Genomic DNA, 16523 nt, shown 5'->3' on the forward strand with positions numbered 1-16523 from the left:
AGAGTAACTGCTGTGTGCAGCAGGGACAGCCGCTAGATGGGCTGGGAGGTTGGCACAGGTAACTGGAGCTATGCTGACTGCAGTGCATCCCACATCTGCTGGAGGGTGCGTGGTGGAGTATCCATAGAATGAAATCAATGATGGAGATTGTACCACAGATGCTCGATTGGGTTGAAGTCTGGGGAATTAGGGGGCCAGGGATGTACTTGGAAGTCTTGGTCATCCAACTGCTGTCGGACACTTCTAGCCGTGTGGCATGTCGCTGTCTTGCTGGAAGATCCCATCTGCCTCAGGGAAGACAATCAGCATAAAGTGGTGTATGTGCTCGGCAAGGATGGATTCATAACCAACTTGGTTGAGGGTGCCTTCCACATGGATGCGTGGGCCCAGATAATGCCATGAAAACATCCCCAGACCATACTGCTGCCACCACCAGCTTGTGTTCTTCCAGCAATGGTTGCCGGGTGTTTTTTTTTCAGTTTCTCATCTGACACGCCAATGTCCATCCGTTTGCTGAAGCAGAAAACATTGCTCATCTGAGAAGGCAACCCTTTGCCAATCAGCGGTGGGCCAATTCTGATACAAGCGTGAAAATTGAAGCTTTTCCTGCCGATGCACCTTTGTTAGCATAGTAATCAGAACTGTTCCTTTTTAGATGTCTCATAGCCCCAGCTTCATTTTGACGGTGAGCTGCTACACTGCAGCGTGTTGGTCATGCACCTTCATAGTTGACGTTCACCTCATTAATGGCACGTGCTGCTCTGCAGATTCCATGTCTGTTGGCAATGGTGCCATTTTTCCAGTCATGGTACGCCTTCACTGTTCACAAACTGCGCTGTCTCAGAAATACTGCCCTTACCCCGAAAGCCAATACGCAGCCCTTATTGCAACTCTGATATATCGCCCCTTTAACCCATGATGGCCCTTGCACACCCTGTATACCCACCAAGCCAGTGCATGGAACGTGACGTACTATGCGCTACTGCCATCAGATGGTCATAATAATGTGGCTCAACTGTGTATACTGAATCATGCACACAGACATCAAATGTCGGATGACAGTCATACAGGTATTCTCATTAGGGAGATCTAATGCCACAACATAGTGGGACTAGTTATGTACATATAGGGTGGCATGAACCGCATTTGCTGCGGCCTTGGTAAGTCTGCTTGGCTCTCCCTGAAGTCTTTCTGCATGAGCAGATGTTCTGGTCACTATTGGCCATTGCGCTGCCATATTGCAGATCCTTTATCACCAGTTAGATCTGGAATCAGAGATTGCGGCTTCCGACTGGTTCTTGCGATCCCAGCTAACCTCCACCCACCGACAATTTTGCAAAGACCTTATTTTTGTCCAGGGTTACGAGACAAACCATTAAGCTCTTGGCTAATTATCAGCATAGGGTAGTCACAGTGCTGTGGGAAGGGAACAGGTTTGGGTGTATATGGAGATGCAGGGTTACGCCCATTTACTACTCTGATCATAGTTATTATAGTTGCTGCTTTTTTTTTTTTTAACTAATTGTTGCAATAAATTAGCAGTCAGCTGTTCCTAAGCGGCCGCAGTTTGGTTGTTCTTCAAATGAATGGACTGATCCGATCACAATGAATGCCGTGCGTTCAGCTATTCTTGCAATAAAAGCAGTTAGTGAATCTTTGTGCAAAATAAGCTTCTACCCTGCTGCCTGAGCCCCCTGCAAGGGTTTGTAGCATTAGATGCAAGAATGAATATATTACATTCATACCCCTATAGAATTGCTATTCTAGATCAATGGTGAGATTATATATATAGATATATATGGATGAATTGTGTGGTTTTGTTTTTGCCTACAACCTGCTGCAATGACTGCTTAATAGTCACACGACCTTACAATTACTACTGTCTCTGTACAACGCTTTGTTGATCCTTTTATACTAACTGTACAGTATATACGCTGCACACATCACGCCCCAAACAGACTGGTCACATATGCCCTTTTCCTGTACTGCTGTGACAGGACATTCCAGGAAATCCTTAGTCAGATGGGAACAGCTGCAAGCTTCCAGCATGGGTGAGGGGGGCTTGTGTGTGGGCACAGCACACCCTACAGGATGCAACTGACAACTACAAGCATGTGTAAAGACAAGCGTGTATGTCTTAAGGGGTCTATCCACTAGGTGACCTGAATGACTAGCGTTCAGACCTTCAGGTTGCTGCGGGCACCTGATCAGCATTCAGTGCAGGAGCCTGACCTATCTCTGAACATGCCGAACCTGACGATCGTTGTCAGGTTGAAAAGTGATGTCATTTTTTGGGAAATCAGCCTGATACCCCCTAAAAGATGCTCTGACATGGGGGTTCACTATGGGTACGCACGATTAGCCCTGCTGAAGGTATTTTGGGGTCTTTGGTCTCAATAGGTGCTATTTAGCGTCTTTGGGACAGTGGTGAAGAATAGCATTTAGCAATTTTTATGTGGGAAATCCATCAAATTTGGGGTACATGAAAATGGGTGCAAGCATATTTTGAAGTTGCTAAAGTACAGCATTAAAAAGCACCAAAAATGCACCTTCAACAAATGCCTGCAATCAAAAATACACCTCCCCCAGACCTAAGGCTATATCACTAGTTTTTGATTTTGTACCCCCACTTTGATTTTTATTTTTTCGCCCACTTTTTCAAAGTGCTTTTTTGGGGTGTCTTGCGTTTTATTTAGCACCCCAAAACCCCGATTCTGCACTTTTTTCTGCCGGGTATTTATTGGCGAAATTTTTTCGCTGGTCACGAGGCTCAAACTTTTCACTCTGGCGAAAAATTGGACAAATTGAATATGGGGATAAATGGAATCAGCGAAAAAGTATTGCGGGAAACGGACTTTTCGCTTCTAATTGAATACGGCCCTAAGTGTGGAAAAAAAAAATATTACAAGTTACACGGTATGAAAAAAAAAAAGGAGAGGCTGGGCTGTACATTCTAATCTTAAACATAATAAGAGGCGCTACCATGCTGAGACCTGTAGTTCTACAGCAGGAAAAGAGGGGGAGATGCATGTGCACACTATAATCACTAAGAATTATAATGATCAAAATATCCCTAATCCATAAATTACGCATTATATAACATACATATGTCTTGAAACTTGTCAGTTCCTATAACAGACAATGACCAAGACAAAAAAAATAAATACATTGAACTAGGCCACAGGTTCTCAAACTTGGCCCTCAGGACCCCAAACAGTGCATATTTTTCCAGATCTCTTAGAATCACAAGTGCATTAATTGGCTCCACCTGTGGATCTTTTAAAGTGTGTTGGTGAGTAATGAGTACACCTGTGTTCCTGCTGGGTGACCTGGAAAACATGAACTGTGTGGGGTTCCCGAGGACCGAGTTTGAGAACCACTGCACTAGGCTGTTGTCACTAAAAAGTCAGATAATAAATATAAACAGTTGCAAATCGAATGAAAACGAGTCTCACTTGTATTTGGAATCTTGCAACCTCGGGCAGTCCTGGTTATACAGGGCACTACCTATCCACATGTAAGGTGTTAATGCAACGTTACAGTTATACACATTAAAAGTCATTGCCGGAGATTTTACTTGTGTTATACAACCAGAAAATAATTCAGACATTGCTCAATTTGCTGACAGGTGAAAATCTGTGCAACTTGTACACACAAAATGTGTCTGTGTGTGCGTGTGTATATCCTCGGCACTAATACACATATATACTGCAGCTTTTGCCGGTGCTTTCAAATAGTAATATAGTATGAGCAGTCTTGGCGGCACTCGGACGTAAAGACACGGAGCTTCTAAATCAGCGTCAACGTTTCAATTCCACACACCGATTTTTCTGATGAAAATTCTGTGTATGGTATTGGAACCTTGATGCTGTTTTACAGAGGAATGCTACAAAGGTAAGCAGTAAACTGCTTGAGGTTTGTGTGTGTGTTTTTTTTTTTTAATGGTTAGCAAAAACTGAAAAATGTAAATGTTTGAGTTATTTATAAAAAAAAGTATTTTTTTCATGGAACAAGTAACGGACTAAGGGCCTGATTCAGACCCGCTCTCAAGTGCTATGCACTCGCAAGCGGGTCGATGGGGCATTGCGCACGCGTGGCGTGCGCAATGCGCGTGTGCAAGCCCCGGAGCGAGAGAGAAAGTCTCGCTCCGGGGCTCGCTACAAACGGGGCGGTTGTCAATGTTGATCGACCGCTCGTCCCGTTTTGTAGGCGGGGTGGCTGAACACACAGGCGTTCCTGAAGGAACGCCTGCCGTTTGAGCCGGAAGCTCACTGGGGCTTGCGGCAGACGAGACCCTACCACATCACGACCATCACCTGGCCGCTCGCTAAAGCTGTGGGTGGTCACCCACAGCTTAGCGAGCGGCCAGGTGGCCAGGTTATTTAAGACAAAGCGGACGCCCTGATTCAGAGCGAGCGCTCACTTTTTGCGAGCGGCTCTGAATCAGGCCAAAAGAAATTTCAGCTGTTTTGCAACAGTGAGAAAGAAGCTTGCTTGGGGCATGAAGCGCAGCCCAGTGGACTACTGAAGACTGGAGGAAGGCCTTATCGACCGATGAGTCCAAATTTTAAATATTTGATTCATCATGCATATTTTTTGTACCCTGTCGAGTAGGCGACGAGATGGTTCCTCAGTGTGTGTGGTTTACTTACTAAGTGGTGACTTGTGTGTTTATGTTCACATTTTAAAAGGGCAACGCGTTTAATAGCAAAACACCCTATGTTTAGGTATTAACAGCATTGTCCATAGTAAGTGACTGGCACCCTGTACCAAAAAGGCTACCACAGCATTTTGCAGCACCATGCAATGCGCTCTGGTCTACTAGTTGGTCAAGGGTTCATGCAACAGCAAGATGATGACCTAAAATTATATCTACAGGATATGTTTTGTGTCATTGAGTCTGCCGATTTCTGGCTCACGGATCAAAAATTAGTATATGTCCGCCCACAAGGAAGATGACTTGATATGGAAAGATCATAGGAAATATGGGCAGATTATCGAAAATGCCCACACACTGCACCATATCGGGACTCTTTTGTCAAGTGTGGCCAACTCAATAATCGGAACCGAGCGTTTATGGCTGTTTCATCTGTGTTCGGCAAGCGCTCTCATGCCTAAAAACTACACACTAAATCAGGCCGATCTCCCGATTATTTGGCAAATTGGTCCAATAACTGTATAGTGTGTACCTAGCTTTACACAAAATTGAGCTGGTTTCGGATGAAGTGGTCTGAAGGGTGAAAGCAAAGCGACCTTACAAGTGCAACACTCTTGTGAAGAACTTCCTGAACAACATTTGATTTCCATTGTTGAGAGAATGCCAGGAGTGCGTATGGTGGTTATAGCTGCCAAAGTTGACTACTTTGATGAGTCAAAAATTTTGAATAATAAAATTTAAACAAAATAATTCTATGATTTCTTTTTAATCTCTAAATGACTTTGTTTTATGCTTTACGTTAAGAGTGCATTAAATTGTGTAAGCTTTAATATAACTGGAAACATTTTATATATATTTCCTTTTCAGGGTCCATAGGCTCCACAGGGAGACCTTGGGGTACAGGTGATGCAGAGTCATCCGGGCACCTTTCGCAGTAAATTTTTATCCCAGGATGCACTTGGGTCTCCCTCCATACCCCGACCAGAGGCACCTCAGTTTCGTTGGATGCCCGGCTGGAGTCGAGTCACTGATACGCGGGGGGGCTGTTAACAGCCCCTGAATATTTTTTATTTTTAAAGAAGATTCTTCATTTCTAGCGGACAGTCAAGGGGACGTCCGTGCTGCCGCTATGTCACCCTGCCGGCGGCGAGACGCCGGTACTGATCCGGGGATCTCGGCGGCCTCCAGGTTCTTGGCTAGCAGGGACCCCGCGAGGATCCCTGGACTGTGGCCGGGCGCTACGGGGAGTGTGGTGACCCGCTGACCAACAGTCTTCCAACAGGGCTAAGGAAACTCCCTGGGGATGACGGCAGGTGGAGCCAGGCACTGAGACCTGCGCTGCCACTAGACAGACGCTGGCTATGTCTGAGCGCGAATCCAGCATCCCGGGGGCCATGGGAGGCCTGTTTAACAGCTCCTCGCTCCTCCCCGCTGCACAGCGGGCCTTTCCTCTGCGGTCTGGCTGGGCTGAGGCAGCTCTACTCCGGATACGCCCCCTCAAAGGTCTCTGGTGGCCATTTTCTCTTGGCTAAGTCTCAGATCTTACAGGCGGTGTGGAGCCCGGATCCTCCTACATACCTGACCTCCAAGTGGTCAGCGTATGTAGCACTACAGCCTACCAGACACTGAGTCTGTCTAGTTGAATAGTAGTGCCATTTGTGCAGGTGTTTTTATTCTGCATTGTATGTGACTTTATGCTAGCACTGTTGTCTGTATTTATTTTTCTTTCTGTCAGCCATTTTACTTTCCCTGTGCTTTTTCTCACTGAGCCCTTACAGTCCAAGTGTTGTCAGGGTGTGTATTAAACCTCACAGTTTATTTTTTCTGTGTGGTGGGTCACCTACAGTGTACTCGCTATCCTCTACATTATGAGTGAGGATGAGGTGCAAAACTTGTCTCCTGACCTGCTGTCATGTAAAAGGTGCTGCAACATTAGGTATGGAAGACATAGTACATGAGGGGTTATGTGTGAGATGTTATGCTCCTCCAGGTCACTCTACTGTCTCAGCCACCTTCTAGGAGCCTCCTTGGGCGTGCTTTGCTCAAAATGACTGCCATTGCGGGACGTTTGGCAGTCCCTTCTGTGTTTCCCCCACTGGGGTTTCCACAGCAGCCAATTGTGCCCTCTCAGAGCCTGCTTCAGCAGGCTGCATCCATACAGGTTGTTTACTGAACCTCAGTGGGTGGGTATTTTCACTACTGGGGTGCAGAACCTGAGGAATATGCTGCAGGGGGACGCCTCCCTTAGACCCCCAGGGTAGGTCAACTAAAAGACCATTGTCGTCACCTCAGTCTACTCAATATGATGACATGAAGTCTGATGACTGGGAGCTTCCAGGTGATTCTGACTCAAAGCGCTCTACACGAGAGGTGGAGCCTACGTGAAAAATTTATATTCCAGGTCTGATACAGGCAGTCTGTGCGGCCTTGGTCATAGAAGAGGAGGAACCTCCAGCCCCTAAGTCCAAACATGCCTATTTCAAGCACATAAAGGTGACCGCTGCCCTACTTCCTTTATCTGATCAGCTGGTAGACCACATGGAAATGGCCTGGTAAGCGTTACCAGCCTCAAAAGCATCTGGCTTATGCATATAATTTGGCTGTGGACTATTTTACAAAATGGGAAACTTCCCCAGCAGTGGATTCTCATGTAACACACTTGGTTAAAAGTGCGACTCTACCTATGCCATCCATGTCGTCCTTAAAGGATACTACGGATAGGAAGGTGGAGGTTTGTTTGAAATCCATATATTCTCTTTCAGGGGCAGCTTGTAGGCCGGCCATGGCTATCTGCTGCGTAGCCAGGGCTATGGAGAAATGGGCCAACTCTCTTGAAGGGTCCTTGTCTTCGGATGCTACCAGCGAGCAAGTGAATTTAGTGGGCAACATCCGAGATTCAGCTACATATATTAACAAGGCTACTTTGGATGTCAGCCTCTTGACTTCCAGGATATCGACTGCGACGATTGCAGCTCGCCGCTCCCTGTGGCTGCGCTCTTGGAGAGCGGATGCGTACTCTAAGGGTTTAGAATGTTTACCTTATAACGGTAAGGTTTTGTTTGGTCCTGACTTGGATAAGGTTGTGGATACGTTGGCAGCAACTAAGTCGGCATGTCTGCCTTCAGCTCCTGCTCCCTCTGGGTTTCGGACCTATCGGCCCCAAGGTAAGCCTAAAGGTCAGTCCTTTCCTAGGCTATCAGTCTCCAAGAAGACTGCTAAGCCCAAGAAGCAAGCTTGGAGTGCGAGACGTCTGGCTACCAAACCTGAAGACAAACCCTCAGCCTGACGGGACGGGCCTCCCCTTGGGGGATTCCAGGGTGGGAGGCCGACTTCTTCAGTTCACCCAGTACTGGTGTCAGACTACCGCAGACACCTGGGTAAGAGAAGTGGTCTCTCACGCGTACACCCTCCTTCCGCAGAAGACCTCCCCATCAATTTTTCTGCACAGGCCTTCAGTCGGACAAAGACAAGGCCTTACAAATGCAGAAGGCCGTACAATCCTTGCTTCAAGCAGGGGTCATAGTACCTGTCCCGTTGCCCCAGAGGGGAACGGGTTATTAGTCCAATCTCTTTTTGGTTCAAAAACTGAACGGATCCCATCGGCCTATCCTTAATCTCAAGTCCCTGAACAAATTCCTCAGGGTACCTTGGTTCAGGATGGAAACCCTATGTTCAATTATACTGGCTATGGAACCTGGGGATTTTATGGTGTCACTGGATATTCAGGATGCATACCTGCATATTCCAATTACTTCGGCTCACAAGCATTTTCTCAGGTTTGCTGTTCTGCAACAACATTTCCAGTTTCGGGCTCTACCGTTTGGCCTCTCTACTACACCTTGGGTGTTTAACAAAGTTATGGCGGTAATGGCAGCCCATCTGCGGCTGCAGGGTGTCCGCCTGTTACCCTACCTGGATGACCTTTTACTGTTGGCAGGGTCTCCAGAGGTACTTCACCACCACCTACAGCTGACAATATCTGTGCTTCAGGCGCACGGGTGGTTGATCAATTGGAAGAAGTCCTCCCTGATTCAATCTCAAAGGATGCTCCATCTGGGAGCTCTGTTGGATTCACAATGGCAGTGGATCTTTCTGACTGCAGAAAAGATCTCTACTTTGCAGACGCGAGTACGCAGATGCCTCTACAGTCACCATCCACTCAGCAATGCAGTTGCTGGGATCCATGGTATCGACTTTCGACATGGTGGAATATGCCCAGTTTCATTCCCGGCCTCTACAGAAATTGATCCTCTCCAGGTGGGACGGATAAAGGAACAAACGATGGTGGCCTCCAGACACAATCAAAAACTGCCAGTGTACGGGTCCAGGACAAGAGACACCAAGGCTCTCTTGGTAGACGCTCTGTCAGTCAAATGGTCCTTCCAGTTTGCGTACCTGTGTCCTCCAATCTCCTTTCTTCCTCGAGTGCTTCGGAAGTTCAAACAAGAAGGTGGCACTGTCCTGCTGGTGGCTCTAGCCTGGCCCAGACGTCACTGGTACTCAGATCTTCAGAGTCTCTATATCGACACTCCGTTGCTGTTGCCTCAAGGTCCTTGCCTTTACCTGGACCTGGGTCATCTGTCTTTGCCGGCGTGGCTCTTGAGACATCTCTCCTAAGGTCCAAGGTTTTTTCTGGCTCTGTGGTTAACACCACGCTCAGAGCACTTAAACCAGCCTCTGCCAGGATTTACCACAGGGTGTGGCACACACCTACTTTTAATGGTGTCGTCCCAAAGGTTATGATCCCCAAGTGTTTCGGATATCCACACTTTTGGCTTTCCGGCAGGCGGGTTTGGATCTTTGGTCTCTGCCTTGCCTCGCTGAAGGTACATGTATCTGCTCTTTCAGTGTGGTTCCAGCGAAGGATTGCTCCTCTTCCTGATATATGCACTTTTCTACAGGATGTCCTTCACATTCAGCCTCCCTTTGTCCCTCCTGTGGCACCTTGGGATTTGGCTGTTGTCCTTAGGGCCCTCCAGGGCCCTCCATTTGAACCCCTGGACTCAGTGGATCTCAAATGGCTTACAACTAAGACTTTTTCTTCTGGCTATTGCTCCCGCCAGAAGAGTGTCAGACTTGGGGCCTCTCTCTTGCCGTTCCCCATTTCTAGTTTTTCACCAGGACAGGGCGGTGCGCTGGGTTCCTTCCTAAGGTGGTTTCTAGTTTCCACATTAATGAGGAAATTATTGTACCGGCCTTTAATGCTCCAGACCTCTCGGCAGGTGAGGCCTCATTGGATGTGGTATGTGCCCTAAGGATTTATGTGCACCGTGCCAGTTCACTTCGGAAGTCAGACTCCTTGTTTGTCCTCTACGGATACCACAAGAAGGGATGGCCAGCCAATAAACAAACTTTGGCTAGATGGATTCGCTTGACGATCTCTGAGGCTTACACTCATGATGGCATTCCAGTGCTGCCCTCTGTTACTGCTCATTCTACTCGGTCTGTTGGTCCTTCGTGGGCAGCTCGCCGTGGCACCTCAGCTGTTCAGCTTTGTAAGGCAGCCACGTGGTCTTCTGTCCAGACCTTTCTGAGGTATTGCGCATTTGATACCTTTGCCTCTCAGGATGCTTCCTTTGGGAGGTGGATTCTCCTCTCAGCACAGGAGCATCCCTACCCTTAAAGGGAATGCTTTGGGCAGGGCCATAGGGAGGGTGGTGCGGCTGGTGCCTCCACACGGGGCGGAATTCTCCAGGGTCACCAGCCACACTGCAGGAACAGACCTACTGCAGTGCTGCACAGCGCACCAACAATGCAGATGAAGGTCCCCGCCCACCACCCAACCACTGGAGGAAATGGTATGGGCTCAGGGGGGGCAGGGGGAGCGAGAGGGGCGGCAGTGCTGCACAGGGTGCACTGCCGGCCTGATACGGCGCTGGCTTTGGGACATCCCCAAGGTCTCCCTGTGAAGCCTATGGACCCTGAAGAGGAAAATGAGAGATATGGTAAGAACTTGCCTTTGTTATCGCTCTTTCCTCGAAGTCCATACGGTCCACAGGGCACCCACCCTGACACACCTGTGCTTCAGATGGGCTTTGCTCTGGTAACAGGTTTTTCCGTCTCCTTCTGTGTGAGAATGTGATTCTTGAGTGTTCCAGACTTTCTTCTCTCTCTTTCATCCTCCTCCGGCCTTCGACTTTCTACGAAACTGAGGTGCCTCTGGTCCGGGGGCGGGGTATGGAGGGAGACCCAAGTGCATCTTGGGAGAAAAATTTACTGCGTAAGGTGCCTGGATGACTCTGCATCACCTATACCCCAAGGTCTCCCTGTGGACCCTATGGACCTCGAGGAAAGAGAGATAACAAAGTTTCTTACCATATCTCTCATTTTTCCTTTCAGCCACAAATACAATAGTGATGTACCGGTAAGGCTCACAGCTCGGTGTACCAGTTTATCCCAGGCAAGTCAAGTTCTTTCACTCCAAACTCTGTAAACTATTTCTTGATTGACCTTGCTTTGTCATGGGGGAGAGGTCATGCTGAAATGGAAAACTTGCAACAAGAATGTCATGGGAGTCAATTCAATTAGGTGCAAGTAGGGTCATGTGAGCTGTTCTCACAGTGAAAAAGCATTTGATTTGCAATTTCAAACTCGCATTGATTGGTCAAAGGAGATTTGCGAGGGGATTTTGTACACCCCCCCCTGAGCAGCAGAAATGGTACGTGGAGGTGTAAATGATGGGGGACAGGTATGTGGAGATGTAAATGATTGGGGACAGGTACAGTATGTGGAGGTGTAAATGATGCTAGACAGGTATGTGGAGGTGTAAATGATGTGAGACAGGTATGTGGAGGTGTAAATGATGTGGTACAGGTATTTGGAGGTGTAAATGATGTGGGACAGGTATGTGGAGGTGTAAATGATGTGGGACAGGTATTTGGAGGTGTAAATTATGTGGATCAGGAATGGGAAGGTGTGCAGAGGTGTAAATGATGCGGGACAGGTGTGCGTAGTGTAAATGATGTGCGACAGGTACATGGAGGTGTAAATGATGTGGGACAGGTTTGTGGAGGTGTAAATGATGTAGGATTGGTATGTGGAGGTGTAAATGATGTGGGACAGGTGTGCGTAGTGTAAATGATGTGCGACAGGTACATGGAGGTGTAAATGATGTGGGACAGGTTTGTGGAGGTGTAAATGATGTAGGATTGGTATGTGGAGGTGTAAATGATGCGGGACAGGTGTGCGTAGTGTAAATGATGTGTGACAGGTACATGGAGGTGTAAATGATGTGGGACAGGTTTGTGGAGGTGTAAATGATGTAGGATTGGTACGTGGAGGTGTAAATGATGTAGGATTGGTATGTGGAGGTGTAAATGATGTGGGACAGTTATGGGGATGTGTAAATAATGTAGGACAGGTATGTGTAGGTGTAAATGAATCATTGCACTGCATGAAGTGTAACAGTTTTTATAAGCATTCGAAGTTGAAAAACATTCAAATTTCAAAAAGTGTCCGCAATTTTGCCCACCACTGTACATAGTGTAAAATAAAGTCCCTGTTAGGCATCTGTTAGTTTCTTCTGGCTAATTTCGAGAATCACTGGATGGATTTTGATGCAGTTTTCACTCTTCTCTAGAGCATTTGTGGAGGAAGGTTTAGGTGTATGGAACATTAGTGTATGACAAAAGGGAGCCGAGCAGTGACGATTTAAGTGAAGCAAGGCAATAAAAAAATGAACGTCCGAGTTCTTTCTTGGCTTAGGCTGCCGTTAAAGATATATCACAACAAGAGATTGATATGTATTATCCGGTTTCTCCAGAAAAATTGACGTAAGCCCTGTTTACTGATACAAAATTTAAGTTTTACCATTTTTTTTTGCCATTTCTATTTCATTTATGTGAAGATCGATTCTTTAACTTCATACAAGTCCAATTCCCGGTAAGAGTCTGCTTTGGCATGATAAAAAATAAAGCACCGGGACAGATACGTAATGTGGCTGGAGTTATTATTATTATTATCCTTTATTTATATGGCACCACAAGTGTTCCGCAGCGCCTCACATAGTACATAAAACTAATAAGTGAAAAAAAAAAAAAAAAAACAAGTAACTTACAGTACAGTGAAGGACATTATATACATTGCTGCAATAGTGATTAAAACACTCACAATAAGTAGCAGGGAGTTGGCAGAGATGTGTTAGGTGCCCTTATGAGGAGTAAGGAGTAGAAGAAAGTGTGAGGAGAAGCACATGAGGGAAGAGGTCCCTGCTCATGAGAGCTTACATTCTAAAGGGGAGGGGCAGACAGACAGGGAAGATAGGGAGGAGAGAGTATTATGTGGGTTATGATGACAGCTGGAAGGCCTTGATGAAGTAGTGGGTCTTGAGAGCCCGTTTGAAGATATGCAGTGAGGTGGAGAGTCTGATAGGGAGAGGGAGAGTTTTCCAAAGGTAGGGAGCAGCACGGGCAAAATCTTGGAGGCGGGAGTGGGAGGAATTAATTAGTTGGAAAGAGAGGCAGCATGCATTTGTTGAGTGAAGTGGACGGGCGGGAGTGTGAAGGGAGAGAAGGTCAGAAATGTATGTGGGGGAGGATTTAGTGAGGGCTTTGTAGGCGAGTGTAAGAACCTTGCATTGGCATCTGAATGGGAAGGTGGGAAGGGGAGCCAGTGTAGGGCTTGAAGGAGAGGGGAAGCAGATGTAGAACATCTGGAGAGGAAGATGAGCTGAGCAGCAGCATTGAGGACCGATTGTAGTGGAGAGAGGTGGGAGGCCAGCTAGGAGAAGGTTACAGTAGTCCAATCTGGAGATGACCAGTGAGTGGATGAGGGTTTTAGTGGCATCCTGGGTGAGGAAGGGTCTAATCCTGGAAATATTTTTTAGGTGGAAGCGGCAGGACTGTGAGAGGTGCTGAATGTGTGGTTTACAGGAGAGGGAGGAGTCAAGAATAATTCCAAGACAGCGCACTTTGGGGATAGAGGAGATAGTTGTGCCATCAATAGATAAAGAAACTGTGGGAAGTGAGGTGATGGAAGAGGGTGGGAAGATGATCAGCTCAGTCTTAGACATGTTAAGTTTAAGAAAGCGCTGGGACATCCGTGAAGAGATAGCAGAGAGACAGTTGGAGATACGGGTAAGAATCAAGGGGGTGGAAAGGTAAATTTCAGTATCATCAGCATAGAGATGATATTGGAGGTTGTGACCGGACGCCTTTCGCCTAGGCCGTCACTGGTCACGGGTTAGCGCTTTTGGACTCCCACTCACCGTCAGTGACCGCCTGTCACTAACTCCGCCCACTGCGCCGTGGGCATTTAACGATGCTGCCACCACCAAACTCTACCATCGGCGTTTGGAACCGCTTATTAGGTACCTTCAGGCTCCTACGTCGGCACCTGGAACCGCTTCTGCTGCGTATGCGTTTGATTAACTGCGGACACACCTCCTGTTTGGTGTCGGCAGTTCCCACCTGATCCCTCGCAATGGACCAGGTCTGCGCGGTAGCTTGGCAGAGGGCTTGAACTTGGAGACACAGAGCTCTTACCCAGAGCAGCAGGAGAACGGAATAGCATTTTGGCGCAATTCTGTTGGTCGCAGGATTGAGTCAATTGAAGTAAAAGGCAAACGGTGTTTATTTGCTCAATGTCTTAAAGAAGACCCTCCCTTCCGCCTGAAGGGGAATATCACACAGAAATCAAACAGCAATTCTCCACAAAGAAGTTACAGGGTTGTACAACAAACACAGGCTCACAGGCCCTGTATATATAGTCAGAACACATAATACAGCATGGTGAAATCCACCCACAGTTGGTCTTGTAACCCAATCAGACCATCTATCCCAAATGTACGGTAATTACAACTCACATTCCACAGGAACTGGTCATTTACTTTCATCCTTTGATACATTTATCACACAGTGACAAAATATCTATGTAGGATAACCAGCAATAATATTCGCTTTAGTCTCCTGCAATATTCAGGAAATCATAAATTAATCAAACACTTTTCTCCCCAAAAGTGCAAACACACAAGAGACAATCTCAGGGACATATCACAGGAAGACTTGGCCATTTGACTGTCTTCACACCTTCACACAATTAGCATCTGGTTTCCTACAGTCACAAGCTGGTCATGTCTTATACAGGCATATTCAAGAAGTGCATTAAAACCATTTTACATTTAAAATCATACATTTTAAATACATGTCCTAGCTCAGTGCTGCACATACCATCTTGAATACGTTTTTATGTTTAAACACTCGGTGCCTAGCACCGGTAATACATTTAAACATGGCGCCTAGCGCCCTCTGTCTCTTTAAATATGGCGCCGCAGCACAGGGGGTTAACCCTTTCAGCGCCGTGGCAAACATTTTAAACGTGTGGTCAGCCTCCGGCCACACTTCTCCCCCCCCCTCTCAAGCGGGCCACCAGAGGGCCATGTCCCAACGATTTGGCTCCTGGTCCCTCAGTCTCTTGGGGGGTTAAGGGAAGCTACCTGGGGAGCTTCGGCTCTGGCCTTGACAGTTCATCCATATTGCAGTGGCCCTTTCCTTGTCTGTGCACAATGTCCAAATAGTCACACTGAAGTCCAAGGTTCCAGCACAACAGTCTGTCAGTTTCCCTTTTGGGGGACCAGTCGCACACATAGTGCTGAAGGTGGTCCAATGCCCAAACAATTGCCAACCACTGTGTTCCAATTGTTGCATACCTCACCTCCCACTGTAGCAGTATCCTGCTCAAACAAGCCAAAGGGTGCTCCTGCCCATATGGCTCCACCTGGCTCCGTACTGCTCCCAGTCCATGCAATGACGCATTAGTTCGTGCCACAATGTCCTGGTCCTGAAATTGCGCCATCTGCACTGGAGCTGGTATCAGAGCCTCATTCAATGACTGGAATGCCAACTCACAAGCGGGTATCCAGTCCACTGACTTGGGAAGTCCCTCCCTGGTCAACTCTGTAAGGGGTGTCACTACAGCACTAAGGTCAGGGACAACTCGTCCGTAGGGCCTTACAGTTTCTAAGGTCAGTACCTGTCTTGGGGTTGTGGGCCGGGGACAGTTTCTGGTTGCCTCTACCCCCACTGGTCTGGGCCTACCTCTGTCTCCCCCCACTCTATACCCTGGGAACTGCACCTCTGTCATCTCCACCTGGCATCTGTCTGCACTACCTGTCAGACCTGCCCTACCATCCTCCTCCTCCAATGACCTATGACTATGGGAACCTACCCTGTCACCTAGGCCTTTTCTCACCACCTTGTCCGCTACCTGTTCCATAGTGATGGTGGACAGATCACCAGTCTCTGAGCTCTGTGTGACATCCACCACGTGTAGGCTGCGTGTCTTCCCCGATCTACTTGGCACAACCAGGGGACCTTGCTCCCTAACTGGCCTATCCCCTTCTACCTTCCTGGCTACCCTGTACTTAACCCTTCCCGCCAGGTCACACTCAATGCCGCTATCCCTGAAAGGCCGCTGCCAGCTTGGCACGATATGCCTTTCAGATATGGGTCAGCAAGCTGAGCTTCCCTGAACTCCTGTCTGGGGCCCTCACTTCCTTTTAAGTAGGGACAGTCTACAGGGGGATATGGGTTGGGATCGCTAGGGTCAGTCTGGTTGAGGTCAGTAAGAGGGAAGTCAGTGTGGTCACTCATACTCACCGCTGGAGTTGGCAAACCACTAGGGACAGGAGCATCACTGGGCACCCTCACAGGATCCAGCGAGCCGGAACCAACATCCTCTGCGTTGCTAGGGGACGTAGACATACCAGAGGCAAAAGGCATGCTGGGTAGATGTGCTGATCTAGCCACTGTAATCTTTTCCTCTGGGCTGGTTGATGCTGTGGTAAGCTGTGCTGGCAGTTGTCTAGCCGCTGTAGTCTTTTCACCGGGGCTGGGCTGTTCTGGTGCAGTTGATGTAGACTGTGATCCAG

The sequence above is a fragment of the Taudactylus pleione genome, unplaced genomic scaffold (genome assembly GCF_031769625.1).
Source record: "Taudactylus pleione unplaced genomic scaffold, aTauple2 ptg001005l, whole genome shotgun sequence".
Lineage (NCBI taxonomy): Eukaryota > Metazoa > Chordata > Amphibia > Anura > Myobatrachidae > Taudactylus > Taudactylus pleione.